This window comes from Oncorhynchus tshawytscha, linkage group LG29 (genome assembly GCF_018296145.1).
Source record: "Oncorhynchus tshawytscha isolate Ot180627B linkage group LG29, Otsh_v2.0, whole genome shotgun sequence".
Taxonomy (NCBI): domain Eukaryota; kingdom Metazoa; phylum Chordata; class Actinopteri; order Salmoniformes; family Salmonidae; genus Oncorhynchus; species Oncorhynchus tshawytscha.
In genome coordinates this window covers 14,776,310-14,790,522 of record NC_056457.1, presented here as the reverse complement: position 1 = coordinate 14,790,522, position 14,213 = coordinate 14,776,310, and the positions used below count along the sequence as shown (strand labels likewise).

Here is a 14,213-nt window from a genome sequence, read left to right as displayed (position 1 = left end):
CTTAGTTGTGAGTTAACACCCATCATCCTGCTACATGAAATGTTGAGCAAGACAGACACAGCATTTGTTACAATGACAGTTTGTGCAAACACAAAACTACTAGGTCATTCAACCATCGCATCAACTTGAACTGAGCTGCAATTCAAACTGTGTGTATGAGGAAGCCATTTTTCTTGAAATGTAGTGTGATCTCATCAACATGGAGGTTTGTAGACTCAGATGAAGAGTGCATGTGTTCTCAGGGGCGTCATCCATCCCAAAAATCTGAAGGTGCACGAAGTATGTGAAGATGGCTCGGGGTGGTTTGACAGTCCGGAAGTTGGAGAATTTTGCATTTTTCAAACACTCAAACGGCTTTTTCCTGCAATTCTATGTTGAAAAAAATCATTTTTTATGCATATCTAAGCAATGTCTCTTCAGCTGTCTGTATCCTCCTGACTGGTGTTTTTTTTTTTTTTAAGAAACAAAATATGCTTCTCTGTATCTCTGCTACAATCTAGATCAAAGGAATGTGAGTCTTATTCAGTACATTTCATTTTTGCTTGCTTTTCTAAAGGTTGGGAGATTGAGAACCAATCAGGGCTAGCGAAAGCCAACTCCATATAATTGCTAGGTGGTTCATATTATTACAGATAAACTGTAAAGGAATGTAGAAGGTGTCCAATTGAACCAGCTTCAGGTCTTAGCTGTAAATTAAATATGATTATTGTAGATAAACTGTAATACTGTCTTTTTATTTTAAACAGGACAAATCTGAAGGAGCACGTGCCCCAGTGCCCACAGGCATGACATCTGTCAGTTTACTTCTTCTGTTCAGCGATCATCAACAAAAAAAGTACAGGAAAGAAACATCTTGTGTTTTAGGCCAAATATACAGAAGGTCTGCAGTGAGAATAGAAGTGCTTCGTGTTTGGCATTGAGGCGACCAGCATGACCAAAGCTGTGTATGTTTTCACAGTGTCAAGGCAGTGGGATAATGTGTTCCCGAACCTTGACCTGTTTTCCATGTCAATTGGACATGGTTGCCAGAGGCAGACCAACTCAAGCCATTGCAGGACCTCTGGGTAAGTATAGTGAATTATGATGAATTTCACATTTTATCGACAGCACAAAAGTAGAGATTTTGTTCTCAATTCCTTTTGGTATAATTTTCTATAACTTGTTTGTGTAGCTTTTTTCCTTATCAAAATACTGAGCAGACTTGAAGCTTGTTGTAACGGCCGTTGGTGGAAGAAGGTGAGGACCAAATCGCAGCACGTGTTCACCCTTTTATTAATGGAACTGAACACTGATTAACAAAACAACAAAAGAGAACAACCGACACAGCTCCGTCAGGTGCAAAACACACTAAACAGAAAATAACTACCCACAAACACCAGGTGGGAACAGGCTACCTAAGTATGGTTCTCAATCAGAGACAACGATAGGCAGCTGCCTCTGATTGGGAACCATACCAGGCCAAACACAGAAATACAAAACATAGAACAAAACATAGAATGCCCACCCCAACTCACGGCCTGACCAAACTAAAATAGAGACATAAAAAAGGAACTAAGGTCAGGACGTGACAACTTGTACAGTTCCTTCAGAATGTATTCACACCCATTGACTTTTTTTTTCTCCACATTTTGTTTCCACATTTTGTTTGAGCAGTGAATTTCAAACAAAGAGCAGGAAGGTTTTCCAATGCCTCGCAAAGAAGGGCATCTATTGGTGGATGGGTAAACATTTTAAAAGCAGATATTGAATATCCCCTTGAACATTGAGAAGTTACTAATTACACTATGGAGGCCAATGGTGACTTTCAAACAGTTCCAGAGTTTAATGGCTGTGATAGGAGGAAACTGAGGATGGATCAACAACATTGCAGTTACTCCACAATACTAACCTAAATGACAATGAAAAGAAGGAAGCCTGTACAGAATACTTGTACACAGGGTTCAACCCAAATTTGACCCTTCACTTTATCCTATCCCTTCCAAAAGACACACATACATATGCTGAGTTGAATGCAACAAACACATTTCTATCACTAGCAAACACATTCATGGGTGGTAATTCCAACATTCACTGACAGGCACTCTGGGATCAATGCAGATATTTACCTACATTAGCATATATCGCAGTGTGCCTTTCGAGTGAAAGTTGGAAATACCACCCATGACTGTGTTTGTTAGTGATAGAGATGAATTCATTGCATTCACTTGCATGGTTAGTCTTTATCTTCAAAAATGTTTTAGTGTTACAAAGAGGGATTAACATGTCTTGATTTAAATTTTTGGTAATGAGCTCCACCAAATAGTCTGTAATGTCGAAGTGGAACAAAAATTCAAACGTTAGTAAAAAATATATATGAAACTAAAAACACTAATATATCTTGATTATGTAAGTATTCAACCCCCTGAGTCAATACATGTTAGAATCACCTTGACAGCGATAACAGCTGTGAGTCTTTCTAGGTAAATTATTTGCACATCTGGATTGTACAATTGTACAATACGTTATAATTGTACAATTCTTCAAGCTCTGTCGAGTTGGTTGTTGATCATTGCTACAAAGACATTTTCAAGTCTTGCCATAGATTTTCAAGACGATTTAAGTCAAAACTAACTAGGCCACTCAAGAACATTCAATGTTGTCTTGGTGAGCAACTCCAGTGTACAGTCGTGGCCAAAAGTTTTGAGAATGTCACAAATATTAATTTCCACAAAGTTTGCTGCTTCAGTGTCTTCAGATATGTTTTGTCAGATGTTACTATGGAATAATGAAGTATAATTACAAGCATTTCATAAGTGTCAAAGGCTTTTATTGACAATTACATGAAGTTGATGCAAAAAGTCAATATTTGCAGTGTTGAACCTTCTTTTTCAAGAACTCTGCATTCCACCCTGGCATGCTGTCAATTAACTTCTGGGCCACATCCTGACTGATGGCAGCCCATTCTTGCATAATCAATGCTTGGAGTTTGTCAGAATTTGTGTGTTTTTGCTTGTCCAGCCGCCTCTTGAGGATTGACCACAAATTCTCAATGGGATTAAGGTCTGGGGAGTTTCCTGGCCATGGACGCAAAATATCGATGTTTTGTTTCCCGAGCCACTTAGTTATCACTTTTGCCTTATGACAAGGTGCTCCATCATGCTGGATGCATTGTTCGTCACCAAACTGTTCCTGGATGGTTGGGAGAAGTTGCTCTCGGAGGATGTGTTAGTACCATTCTTTATTCATGGCTGTGTTCAACCCCACACATGAATGGCAACCCCACACATGAATGGTCTCAGGATGCTTTACTATTGGCATGACACAGGACTGATGGTAGTGCTCACATTGTCTTCTCCGGAGCAAGCTTTTTTCCAGATGCCCCAAACATTCAGAAAGGGGACTCATCAGAGAAAATGACATTACCCCAGTCCTCAGCAGTCCAATCCCTGTACCTTTTGCAGAATATCAGTCTGTCCCTGATGTTTTCCTGGAGAGAAGTGGCTTCTTTGCTGCCCTTCTTGACACCAGGCCATCCTCCAAAAGTCTTTGCCTCCCAGTGTGTGCAGATGCACTCACACCTGCCTGCTGCCATTCCTGAGCAAGCTTTGTAGTGGTGGTGCCCCGATCCTGCAGATGAATCAACTTTAGGAGACAGTCCTGGCAAATGCTGGACTTTCTTGGGTGCCCTGAAGCCTTCTTCACAACAATTGATCCGCTCTTCTTGAGGTTCTTGATGATTCGATAAATGGTTGATTTAGGTGCAATCTTACTGGCAGCAATATCCTTGCCTGTGAAGCCCTTTTTGTGCAAAGCAATGATGACGGCACATGTTTCCTTGCAGGTAACCATGTTTGACAGAGGAAGAACGATGATTCCAAGCACCACCCTCCTTTTGAAGCTTCCAGTCTGTTATTCGAACTCAATCAGCATGACAGAGTGATCTCCAGTCTTGTCCTCGTCAACACTCATACCTGTGTTAACGAGAGAATCACTGACATGATGTCAGCTGGTCCTTTTGTTGCAGGGCTGAAATGCAGTGGAAATGTTTTTTGGGGGGATTCAGCTCATTTGCATGGCAAAGGGGGACTCTTCATAACATTCTGGAGCATATGCAGATTGCCATCATACAAACTGAGGCAGCAGACTTTGTGAAAATTAATATTTGTGTAATTCTCAAAACATTTGGCCACGACTGAACAGTATATTTGGCCTGGTGTTCAAGGTGATTGTGTGTTGGAAAGCAGACCTCTAGGATTGTGCCTATTCTTAGTACTATTCTGTTTCTTTCTGTCATAAAAAGAAGCTCCCAAGTCCTTGCAAATGACAAGTATACCCATAACATGATGCAGCCACAACCATGCTTGAAAGTATGAAGCGTGATATATGTTGGATTTGCCCCAAACATTATGCTTTGTATTGACGACATAAAGTTACATTTCTTTGCCACATTTTTTGCAGTTTTACTTTAGTTCCTTATTGCAAATAGGATGCATGATTGGAATATTTGTATTCTGTACAGGCTTCCTTCTTTACACTCTGTCAATTAGGTTAGTTTTGTGCAGTAACTACAATGTTGTTGATCCATCCTCAGTTTTCTCCTAGCACAGCCATTAAACTCTGTAATTGTTTTGAAGTGACCATTGGCCTCATGGTGAAATCCCTGAGTGGCTTCCTTCCTCTTCAGCAACTGAGTTAGGCAGGAAGCCTGTATCTTTGTAGTGATTGTGTGTATTGATACACCATCCAAAGTGTAATCAATAAAGTTACCATGCTCAAAGGGATATTCAATGTGTGCTTTTTTTATTTACAGATAATTGTATGTGTTGGGTACAGAGATGAGGTAGTCATTCAAAACTCATGTTAAACACTATTATTGCACACAGAGTGAGCCCATGCAATTTATGTGACTTGTTAAGCATATTTTTAATCCTGAACTTAACAAGGGGGTTGAATATTGACTCAAAACATTTTGCTTTCATTAAAAAAAATAAAAAAAATAAATGTCAAACATTATTCCACGTTGACGTTATGGGGTATTGTGTGAAGGCCAGTGACACAAAATCTAAATTTAATCCACTTTAAATTCAGGCTGTAACACAACAAAATGTGCAAAACGTCAAGGGGTGTGAATGGTTTCTGAAGGCACTGTATGTTAATCAGCCCTCTGACACCATTTAAAATGTATTTCTCCAAGGCTAAAAGTAAGCAATACAAAAGTGTCTGCTATGTGGCATATGTTGTGGAATTATAAATCAATACAGAATAATTTAATAAACAATACTTAGTGGAATTAGAATTATGCATCCATATAAAAGGCATCCTTAAGGGATCGTTCACCCAAATTACAAAATGACAATGTCGTAGTTCATAGACTTGCGCTATGCAGAAATGGCTCTGCCATTTCCTGGTTTCAAAAATTCTAATAGCTTGCCTAATTTCAGTTTATGTGACAAAACAAGCAAGTATCGTGTAGAGAATCATTGTACCATCTAAACTGCTGTTAAATATATTTTCCATAACCAAAATAATATTGTATTTTCAGTGAAAGATGCAAAAAGGAAACTTAAGAACATGAAGCATAGAAATAGCACACATAGAACATATCTTTATTTTACCCCAATTTCATGGCATGCAATTGGTAGTTACAGTCTTGTCTCATCACTGCAAATCCCATACAGACTTGAGAGAGGCATGGGTCCTCTGAAACACAACCCAACCAAGCTGCACTGCTTCTTGACACAATGCTCACTTAACCTGGAAGCCAGCTGCACCAATTTGTCAGAGGAAACACCATACACCTAGCGACCATGTCAGCATGCACTGTGCCCAGCCCACCACAGGAGTCGCTAGTGCATAATGGGACATCCCTGCCGGGCAAACCCTCCCATAACCCAGACGATGCTGGGTCAATTGTGAGCCACCACATGGGTCTCCCAGTCACAGCCAGCTGTGACAGAGCCTGGACTCAAACCCAGAATCGCTACGTGGCACAGCTAGCTCTGCGATGCCTTAGACCACTGCGGTCTAAGGCAGGCCCCCACATAGAACATATCTACCGTTTCTTAGACTTGCTTTCAATGATAATGACAGATCAATAACACACATTTCCATGTGAGTTTGGTCAGGTCTACCAAAAAGTTACATATTGCAGCTTTACGGGTAAGGTAATTTTGGTGAACTATCACTTTAATTGGAACAAAATAACCTAAATGGAAAAAAATTGCATTTTAACTTCTAACTAACAAGATACAAAAAATGCTGCATAAAAGTAATGTATATAATTATAATTATTTGATTTAAAACTAAGTTTTCATTAAATTTCAATTCTAAATGCATTAACTCAGTAACTGGAATTTGCACAATTATAATACAATTCAAGGGTGGAATTCCATTCCAAGGATGTTTTCTTTTCTAACTCAAAATAAATTCTAACGCAGACAGTCTAAATTCCAATTCAATTCCAAGGATGGATTTCTTCTTCAATTCCAATTAAATTAATATTCAGACTGTCTAAATTCCGATTAAATTCCAAAAGTGGGTCCATCATGATCAATTCCAATTCAGACAGTCTACATTCCAATTCAAATCCAATTCCATTTCAGGGATCATTTTCTTTTACAATTCCTATTCAATTCTAATTATGTTTTTGAAGATTGCTGCAATTCCAATTCAACTGTCCAATTCTCCACCTCCTGCTTGAATTCCAGAATGGAATTTGGAATTTGAAATTAAATTGGAATTGACCCCAACCCTGATATCGACATTGTAAAGACTATGTAGACAACTAAAATATGGACCCACATATTCCATCTTGAAAAACTGGCACTTCAAAATAGTGTAATAATATGACAGTTACTTGCATGAAAACAACTCAAGATGTCAAACAGACCAGACTAATTCCAATTTGAGAGAAATGCAATCTATGTCAAAGTCTTCCAACATTCAGTCAAGAAAAATTCTGCGTACTTCCTTCCGCATACATATGAAAGTTCAAATACGCCTGACCTTCTGAAATTGGTTTTCCCTCTGCTCACTCCTTCCTTTCTCAATATCTCTCTCAAAGTATTGAGAGAGATATTTCACAAGTGATTTGCTTCTCTCTGTAATAGTGTCTGCATTCATTGGTTGTCATCTCAGCAGGAATTTCAGCTGCCAGGAGCCAACTTTCTGAACACCAATAGGGAGAAAATAACTACTCTACTGGCCTTCCTGGTGGAATTAGAGGCTAACCAAGTTCTTCTAGCCTGGCTCCTGAGTCATACATCAGCCTAAATTTAGTTAATGGTCAACCCTAGTTGGAGAGATAAAACACACAAGAACTGGCACGATCCAGAATGGCTCATAGGAGAAGATCTCCTGTTTCTGTAGCATGAGGCAGCTTGATGTACAAGTACACCCCCTGGACAAGACGCTAGTCTATCGCAGGGTCTTAACCCCAATCTCTCTCCTTAATGCCGAGTGCCAACCAGAGACGCATCGGGTCCCATTTTATGACTCTGGTATGACTCGGCTGGAGATTGAACTCCCATCCTTCCAATCTCAGAGCAGACACTCTTAACACACTCTACCGTGGAAACTGTGTATTAATGTGGGGAATGTTTTCCTGGCACACGTTAGGTCCCTTGATACAAATTGAGCAACGTTTGAACGCCACACCTTGTAGAATCCATGCCTCGAAGAATTCAGGCTGTTGTGTAGGAAAAGGGGGGTCCGATCCAATACTAGATGGGTGTACCTAATAAACTGGCCACTCTCTGCAACTCTGCCCTCTTTTAATCTGATATCAATGCTATGTATCACTCAGGAAAACTTGACAACACAGACATACGTCATCTGACATGTCTATGGAAAGTACATGATTTTCACATTGATGGTATCTGACATTTAGATAAAGACAAAAAAATAATTTGCTTAAGCCTGATATAGAGAAAATAACAAACATGATTGACATTGACAAATGAGGAGATGATCCTATTGTTAGTAGAGGTACTCTTTCAGTACTTACTGTGAACGCAAGCAGCATTGGAAGACAATGGTTAGTTATATAGTTTCTTCAGTGGATCGAGTGGATCCCAACAATAACAGAAATGGAACTCACCTTTGATACCTGTGTAATCCTTTTTCACGTATCGATAGAATAATAACAGGTTATTGGACGTCAATTATGTCTAGTTTTCTCTCTAATAATACTGAACAAACGCCACAACTCATGAAGGGTTGGGTGTGTGGAGTTGGACTGTATCTGACTCAACAACTGTTACTTTAGTTTCCTGGTCTATGCGGAAGTTCAGGTCTAGACCTGTCAGTGCATTCCATCCAGAGCAGAGCTGAACACTTTTACAACACTGAGCTCTGGGCAGTGCCAAAGTTCGCATATCCACTTGCTTAAGTGTAAAGTAATGGTGAGTATGTACATTACTGATAGGTGTGATTTAGCATTAAAAGTTAGAGAATAGTCTCTTTTATTTTTCGTGTAGTGCAGATCTAAATTTGAAAACAATGCGTGTCAATGAGACACTTGAGGTTCATTAATGTTGATACTGGGAAAGGAGTGTCTGGAGAGGAAAATAGAAAGAGAGAAGGTAGAAGCATTGCAGCGATTGTTGAGGTGTTTAGGTTCAGAAATCATTTTCTCCTTTGAAAGTGATTAACAGATGAGTGGGTGTATGCTATGACATGTAAACCTTAGGGTTTATAATGGGGAGTTGCCTTTGGCTCAATTTGACCAGAATTCTATATTACATGGTGCCAACGGAGCCAAATGATGTAGAACACATTTAAAGTAACTGTCCAGTGCTTCCAAATTTCTTTTAAATATGACCTGTAATTAATTACAATATGAGTAAAATACTTTAACTTCCACAAAAATCGTATTTAAATATGCTGAAAAAGCAGATTTTCTTTGTCGCAATTGTGTGGGCATACCCCAACAAATATTAATGCGAGTAGACCACTGATTGGCCAGTTTAGCCAATGAGGCAGGATGACATCGTTCTCTATGAGGAAATAGCAAGCATTTTTTAAACCTCTTAAGGATCTGCCCCTTTTTTTTTCAATTTTTGCCTAAAATGACATACCCAGATCTAACTGCCTGTAGCTCAGGCCCTGAAGCAAGGATATGCATATTCATGGTACCATTTGAAAGGAAACACTTTGAAGTTTGTGGAAATGTGAAAGGAATGTAGGAGAATAAAACACAATAGATCTGGTAAAAGATAACACAAAGCAAAAACAACCATTCTTTTGTATTTTTTTTGCACCATTATCTTTGAAATGCAAGAGAAAGGCCATAATGTATTATTCCAGCCCAGGTGCAAATTAGATTTTGGCCACTAAATGGCAGCAGTGTATGTGCAAAGTTTTAGATTGATCCAATAAACCATTGTATTTCTGTTCAAAATTTGGTATCAAGACTGCCCAAATGTGCCTAATTTGTTTATTAATAACTTTTCATGTTCAAAATTGTGCACGGTATAGCATGGTATTATTTCACTGTAATAGCTACTGTAAATTGGACAGTGCAGTTAGATTAACAATAATTTAAGCTTTCTGACAATATCAGATATGTCTATGTCCTGGGAAATTTTCTTGTTGCTAATCGCATTAGTCTATGTTAGCTCAACCGTCCCGTGGCAGGGACACCGATCCCAAAACAGAAATAGATCTCTGTTTGAGATATCAGTTTGAGTTTTTTTTAAGTGTTTTATTTTTATCCAATGGATGCTTTAGCCACAAATACAAGTATAAGATGAGTCAACATTATTTGGCCACGAGTTAACAGACTATTCACTTTTAAAAGTGAGATTGTCATTGGACAGGTTTATTCTAAAAACGTTAATGAAAATAAAAATGCGAAAGAAAAAGATGTTACTGAAAGGGAGCACAAAAACTCAGAACTCTGAAAGATGACTAAAAATACTAATATACCAATAACTATTTTTGTTTTCGTAAGCTGTTTGAATATTGGTGTATATATATATATATATATAGTGTGTATTGTGGTGTGAGTTCAGATTTGTGCAGGGTAAAGTCAGGGGCTGGGACTGTAAAGCTATGAATATACTCAGGGCCATTATCTAGTAAAGCAGACACGCAGACATTTATATTTATCCAAATATATAATTGATGAAGGTTATATTAAGATTTGAAATATCTTTGTCCAGTAAGCCTGGCCAAGAAGACAGAACACATTAGTTACAAAATAAAATCTTGACCCATCATGACTTATGTGCCAGATATTATCAGTGATCATAAAAGAGTGAGACTTCCTTTGAGTAACTGTAGTTAAAAGCAAGACGGTTAGGATTCATTTTTGGCCAGTCACGTTAAAATGCTATAAAATTATGAAAAACCTCACAGGGAATCTTAGTCCATTTTCAACGTGAACTGGATTTAGGGTATTTCCCTTAATGAGCCTAACTAAAAGGGAACTGACCCCCATCCCCACCTTGGCAACCAACAGTGGAAAGAACTTCACTAAAAGTGGAAAAATAGCAGCCAGCTTCCCATATTTTCTGTCCATTATTCAGCCATTATTAGCACTGGAGCTGTAATATTTGAACCTATTTTCTCTTGGGGGCCTTTGGCTCCAATGGGAAACACAGACCACCCTCTCTCTCTGTGGCGAGAGGCTGTCAACATGTTGTGTGGTTGAACTCCATGGGGGGAAACAAAATAGCTCTGAATGAGTCTAGAGCCTTTCATCAGATGTGATGTATTAAATAAACACTTGGGGAAAGCATGTGCTCCACCCACTCTTATTTCCTATCCCAGGGGTTGAAAAACAGATGGTAGCCATAGGCTGCCTTTGCTGCCCCTATTAACTCTATATGATAGCGTAAAGGCTAACAGTCATATTTTGGAGAGCTCTATCAGGGCCAGCTCTAGTCTTTTGGGAGCCCAAAGCAAGATTTCCTGCAATTCTACCCATTTTGCTGACATGGCTAATTGATTGACGGTGTGACTGACATAACAACAGAAAAATTGTTGATGCACAACCACACTACCGACTTCCAGTAAGTTTACTAAAGTCCCTAAAGAAAGTTGGGGTTTTTTGTGTGTTTTTTTTGTGTGGTTGGGACCCCCCTAGCGGCATGGGGCCCTAATCGACCTCTTATGTTACTTATTCCTGAGCCCTATCCAAATAAATTCACTGAATGAAAGATCACCATTGTTGAGTTAAGAAGCAATGTTTATTGTCCCTTTCCTTTGCTGTCCGTTCACCTTTCATTGACTGGGTGGAGGTGGTCAGCGGAGAGGGTAAATAAAAACTGTGTTGTCACCCTCGCCGGTATATGGTTGATGTCAGCTATTCATCAGATTTCAGCTCCATCCATAAACCCTACGATGAGGGAGCTATGTTCCTGCTATAGCATCCCCATACCATGTGTTTTAATGCTGGAATCCATAGCTGTGAAACTGCCACATCCGTTTACACTATCAAAACAAACAAAATACTTTTTACACTGTTTTTTCCTCCAATGCACAAAGTGGTGTCATGCACCCCAAAAATCTGAGGGGGCACAAAGTATGTGAGGATAGCTGGGGGGTCCAGAAGCTAGATAATGTCGACTTTTTCAAACACCTGAAATGGATATTTCCTGCAATCTACAGCCATAATCATTATGCTTAATTTCATGTAAAAAATATGTTTTTCTGTATATCTAAGCATGCCTCTTAGGTATATATATTTTTTACATATGTTGAATACTCATTTCCTTGGAACAAATTCAAGAATAAATGCCCCTGGGGCGGCTGGCGTTGTTTCACCTATTGCTTTAAGGATCTATTTAAAAGCACTTGACAATAGCAGGCTTTCCGCACCATTGACTCTGTTTATCTATAGCTGACTAATAGGAAGACATTTGAGATAACGCTTCTGAGATGTAGGAACATGAAACAACAACTTAACTTCTGACCATTGCCTGTGCAGCTTCAACAGCAAACTTAAACACACATTTAATGGAGGCAGGATTTGATACAGTGAAATGGCAGTTTGAATAGAAAAATGGACTTTGACAAAGCTCTCTTTGACAAAGATCAGTCTTGCCTTCAGTACAGGAAAGCGGTTGTGAAAATCCATACCAGGTTTCAAATAACTGCAAAAGGCCAGATGGTAAGGTGTGAGGGTTGTGGCGTACATGAAAGGCAAGGTAAGATGGCATACTTTAAAACCATTATTATTATGTCTCCAGCGTGTTATTTCTCTTAAGCTATGTGCTAGTCCACACCTCACATTGGCTTTCCAAGTAATGCCCTTCCAAACCTAAGTGCTGTGTGATAATCGTAAAAGCAGTTTGAAAACCCTAAAACATTCATTGAAATACAATAAAGTGTCTGTTAAAATGTAATTCAACACAAAGACCCAGGTCAGTGTTTTATTAAGTTATGCATACACAAATATGTTTTCCTGGTGTGCAGTAGCGCCCTCTACTGCGAGGTAACGTTAGCTTTCCTTTGGTCTCATATTAATTGCTACTGAACTTGGTGGGTGGTGTGAGGGTAGGCAATGCCACCAACCTTGAACCTTTCTAAAGACTGATAAGTCTGAACACTTAAAATGTTTACAGGAGTACATTTATTGGGGAGCAGCAGGAGCAGAAGTTTAAAAGTGTCAGGGCAGAAACATTGAGGGTTTTGATCACTTTGCTCTATTGACTGAATATTTTTTCCTTTCATCGTGTTGTGGCAAAATAACTCAACTCAGCAAAAAAAGAAACGTCCTCTCACTGTCAACTGCTTTTATTTTCAGCAAACTTAACATGTGTAAATATTTGTATGAACATAAGATTCAACAACTGAGACATAAACTGAACAAGTTCCACAGACATGTGAATAACAGAAATGGAATAATGTGTCCCTGAACAAAGGGGGGGTAAAAATCAAAAGTAACAGTCTGTATCTGGTGTAACAGTCCGTACCAGCTGCATTAAGTACAGCAGTGCAGCTCCTCTACATGGACTGCACCAGAGTTGCCAGTTCTTTATTTATTTACCTAGGCAAGTCAGGTAAAATATCAAATTTTCAATGACAGCCTAGAAACTGTGGGTTAACTGCTTGTTCAGGGGCAGAACGACAGATCTGTATCATATCAGCTTGGGGATTTGAACTTGCAACCTTCTGGGTACGAGTGCAACGCTCTAACCACTAGGCTACCCTGCCGCCCCACACACCTCTTGCTGTGAGGTGTCACCCCACTCTTCCACAAAGAAACCTGCAAGTTCCGGGACATTTTGGGGGGGAATGGCCCTTGCCCTTACCCTCTGATCCAACAGGTCCCAGACGTACTCAATGGGATAGAGGTCCGGGCTCTTCGCTGGCCATGGCAGAACACTGACATTCCTGTATTGCTGGAAACCACGCACAGAACCAGCAGTATGGCAGGTGGCATTGTCATGCTGGAGGGTCATGTCAGGATGAGCCTGCAGGAAGGGTACCACATGAGGGAGGAGGATGTCTTCCCTGTAACACACAGCATTGATAATGCCTGCAATGACAACAAGCTCAGTCCAATGTTGCTGTGACACACCGCCCCAGACCATGATGGACCCACCACCTCCAAATCGATCCTGCTCCAGAATACAGGCCTCGGTGTAACGCTCATTCCTTCGACGATGAACGCAAATCCAACCATCATCAAAGTGGGTGGGGTTATATCCTTCCTGTTTGGCCCTGTCCGGGGGTGTCCTCGGATGGGGCCACAGTGTCTCCTGACCCCTCCTGTCTCAGCCTCCAGTATTTATGCTGCAGTAGTTTATGTGTCGGGGGCTAGGGTCAGTTTGTTATATCTGGAGTACTTCTCCTGTCCTATTCGGTGTCCTGTGTGAATTTAAGTGTGCTTTCTCTAATTCTCTCTTTCTTTCTCTCTCTCGGAGGACCTGAGCCCTAGGACCATGCCCCAGGACTACCTGACATGATGACTCCTTGCTGTCCCCAGTCCACCTGGCCGTGCTGCTGCTCCAGTTTCAACTGTTCTGCCTTATTATTATTCGACCATGCTGGTCATTTATGAACATTTGAACATCTTGGCCATGTTCTGTTATAATCTCCACCCGGCACAGCCAGAAGAGGACTGGCCACCCCACATGTGCTCTCTCTAATTCTTTCTTTCTCTCTTTCTTTCTCTCTCTCTCGGAGGACCTGAGCCCTAGGACCATGCCCCAGGATTACCTGACATGATGACTCCTTGCTGTCCCCAGTCCACCTGGCCGTGCTGCTGCTCCAGTTTCAACTGT

At 40.1% G+C, this 14,213-nt stretch overlaps 1 protein-coding gene across 2 annotated transcripts in view; it reads right to left on the bottom strand.

Moving 5' to 3' along the window:
• Nucleotides 1-14,213, bottom strand: part of LOC112227875 (amyloid beta (A4) precursor protein-binding, family B, member 1 interacting protein) — a 56,989-nt gene that overhangs the window by 22,261 nt on the left and 20,515 nt on the right. Inside the window, exon 1 of one of the 2 annotated variants that reach the window (XM_024392846.2) lies at nt 8,078-8,224. The exons of the other annotated variant lie outside the window; for it this stretch is intronic. The gene's annotated coding sequence lies outside the window, so the exon portion shown is untranslated. Of the gene's footprint in view, nt 1-8,077; nt 8,225-14,213 lie in introns of those variants that run through there. 2 annotated transcript variants of the gene reach the window in all.